The sequence below is a fragment of the Pteropus alecto genome, unplaced genomic scaffold, assembly GCF_000325575.1.
Source record: "Pteropus alecto unplaced genomic scaffold, ASM32557v1 scaffold202, whole genome shotgun sequence".
Lineage (NCBI taxonomy): Eukaryota > Metazoa > Chordata > Mammalia > Chiroptera > Pteropodidae > Pteropus > Pteropus alecto.
This window is the reverse complement of record NW_006432451.1, coordinates 2,876,434-2,879,648: the sequence shown is the minus strand read 5'-3', so window position 1 is coordinate 2,879,648 and position 3,215 is coordinate 2,876,434. Positions and strand designations below refer to the sequence as shown.

Below are 3,215 nucleotides of genomic sequence, written 5' to 3'. Positions count from 1 at the left end.
CCCTGACATTCCCGTGAGATGCAGAATGTTTCTGGGAAAGCAGCCTAATCAGATTGTTTTTTAAAGCCTAAATGGTTAACTACATGAATTTTAGAATCAGATCAGAACGGCATGTGTCTTCCATGACCACTCCTCCTGGTCTAGTCTGAAATGACCATGTTCACTTTCTGCTGGTTCCAGGCCAGTTGGGGGTTGTGGGGGCTTAGCAGGACCACAGCCCCAGACGGCTCTGTGCTGGTAGTTTCAGGGAGGGGACATGTACTGCCATGGAGTCCTGGATTGCAAGCTGTCAATAAATTGCCAAGTACTCACAGTTCCTCTATAAACTAGAATCTTCTCAGCTTGACTTAGCTACTGCAGTTCACAGGAAACAAAACATACTTTCTAGTTGAGATGAAATAGTTCTGAGTGTTTGTTAGCATTTCTCAGCTGGCCTGTAGTCTGAAGCACCTCATATACCCACCCAGAGGTCTGTGGAAACCTGAGCTTTTCCTGGCCCTTTGTAGTTGGCATGAGGGTGACTCCTGCCAACCTTCCTGCCAAACAGGAAGGAACAGAGCAAGGAAGCAGCAGGGTGTTCAACTCTGTTTACTGATTTCAAAAGGCCCTTTGGCAAAATCTCGTGTATTGGGCAGCCAAGAGATGTGAATTGGACAGGCCACCTGAGACTTTGGGTATTAGGTGATTATGATGATGATGATGAAATATATAAAGTAGATGACTTCATTTCAAAAGATAATTGGAATCACCCTCTACTTCAGCTCTTTCTACTCTTGACACTCTGCATGGCCTTGAGAAAACAGCTTTTTCATTGCTGGCTCTAAGTAAATGGAAACTACTCACTTCTGCCTCCCTCCCTCCTTTCCTTTCATTCATTCAATAGGTAGCCTGTTTATCATGAGCCAGGCCAAAGGGATAAAATGGCAAATAAAACATGCTTGATTCTAACCTTCATAGTGGTTATGTGTTGATTCTCCTCCATACACCCCTTTTGACCTGGAGGAGGGATCCAAAGGCTGGGGGAGCCATCCCAGGATTAAGGACCCATTCCCCCATGTAGGAAAAAGTTTTTCACCTCTAGTGCCCTACTTTTCTCCTATAAATGTGAAAAAGGAAAAAGAAGGTGCATCAGCAGATATCTACTGCGTGCCTACTCTTTGCCCAGCTTTGAGGCTCTGTAATCTGATTGGGTCACCCAGGCTTCAGGACCCAGCACTGATTTGTCATTTAGTGCAGCCTGGGGGTGGGGCAGCTTGGCCTGGAATAGAAGAGCTGTCTCCAGATATCTCTAAGCCTTTCCTGTGGAAGAGGGGGTGTTCTAGGGGAATAACAAGGTTACCGAGTTGAACTTAGAAAAAAGGTTTAAGTCTGTAAAAAGACAAATATTATAAATTGGTGCTTTCTGCAAGTGGGGTTAACTAACTGGAAGAGTTAGCAAGTGCCACATCTCTGGAAGGCCTTTAGTAAAATCAGACCTGGAGCACGAGTTGGGATTGTATGACCTGTGAGCTCCTAATTCAAAATTCTGTGCCTGGAAGAACTCTGAAGAAATAACTGGGAATTATCCTACAGATAGACTTGCACACGTGTACAAAGATGTGTGTAGAACAGTATTTATCGTAGCACTGTTTAAAATGAGAAAAGATGGAAAACTCCACATGCGTGCATGAGGTGACTGGTTATAAAAATTATTGTACCCATTTAAAAAAAAGTTCCTTATTGAACTGTGGAAGGAACTCCACAATGTATTATTAAATGAAAAATAGTATGGGGGATGGAGTACATTCAGACATTTGATTACATGGGAATAGATCTAGAAGGATACTGGAGAAACTGGTTATACTGGTTTCCTTTAGAAAAAGAACTAGGCAGCTGGGAGACAAGTAGGAAGGAGACTTTCTCTGAATAACCTTTTGTATCTTGAATTTTGAATTATGTGGATATATTAACCATCAAAAATAAATATAAGTAAAAATATTTTTTAAAACTTTAAAAATAAATTTTACTGTGCCAGAGCACTGCAGACAGAAGAGGGGAAATGGAAAGCACACTAACCTTTTGTTTAGCATCTTCAGCTGGATGTTTTGTGTACATGATACCTTTAGTCCACACAGCCCTGTAGGAGACAGAATCTATCCCCATTTTTGTAGGTTTAACACGGAGGCGTTGGGAGTGTTAAATGTGCTTGCACCATGCTGCCTCCTTCAGACATTTTCTTCAAGGAGCAGTGCAGACCTGTCGTGCTGCCAGCCGGCCTCTGGGCTAGTAGGTAGAGGCACATCCTCCATTTGCTACATGGGTCAGGTCATGTTTCCCTTTGCTTTCACTGAGCTTAGGGATGAAATTTGCAGAGTGTAAACAGGCAATCAGTGCCTGAGCCTGCAGTCATTTTGTGGCTGGAGAATACCTTCCTGTGCTCTTCTGCTGGGTGTCAAATGTGCCGTCTTTGTCTGCCAGCTGCAGGCTGGCTGGGGAGTTGTTTTTTTCTGATTGTCAGACCCAGGTTCCTTACTTGCACTTAAAGGAAAAAGCTTCCAAGGCCTGGTACAAAAGGTCCTCTCTCCATTTCTTTGGGGAAAAAAACAGCAAATGATCTCATTATCACTGCAACCCAGAAAGGAGGAGGGGAGGAAGAGAAGTGGCTTCCTCCTCATTGCACCATCTTGCCCCTGGTCAGATTTCCTGGCGTGGGGGGCTTGGATCTGGCTCAGGGAGACCAAAGCCAGCTGGTTGGGACAGGTAGTCCGTACGGGGGCAATGCTAGAGACATTGGACACTTTGGTCTGGAGGAAGGACTAATGTCTGCACCTTTCTTATCACTGAAGGCGGAGCTTGCTGTCCTTCAGGGAGTAAAAGATCCTCCATTCAGTGTTATGTGCCCTCCTCACCTTTGCTTCCAAGAGGTTCCTGTGTTCAGGTGCTCTGTTTGTCTCAGCTCTAGAAATTGGCCTCACACCTCAGACCTGGCAGTCACACAATGTTTGTTATCTGTTGAGTGCAGTCCCAGGCACTGCTCTAGGCACTTGGGGTGTAACGTGGGGCAAAGCTGGCAAAGTCTCTACTCTCATGGAATTAAAATTCGAGCATGAGCAGTGAAATGTGCCAGGTCTGTCTTGCTCTTTCCCCCTCTGCCCAATCTCTGCCCTGTCTGGGAAAACGGGGGGTGGGGTGGGGAGCAGGGGTGTGTGTGTGTGTGTGTGTGTGTGTGTGTGTGT

General features: G+C 45.2%; 1 protein-coding gene across 6 annotated transcripts in view; it reads left to right on the top strand.

The window, feature by feature from the left end:
• The window catches only part of ANKS1A (ankyrin repeat and sterile alpha motif domain containing 1A), a 175,762-nt gene that overhangs the window by 135,511 nt on the left and 37,036 nt on the right, over positions 1-3,215 (top strand). The gene's annotated exons all lie outside the window — the stretch shown is intronic.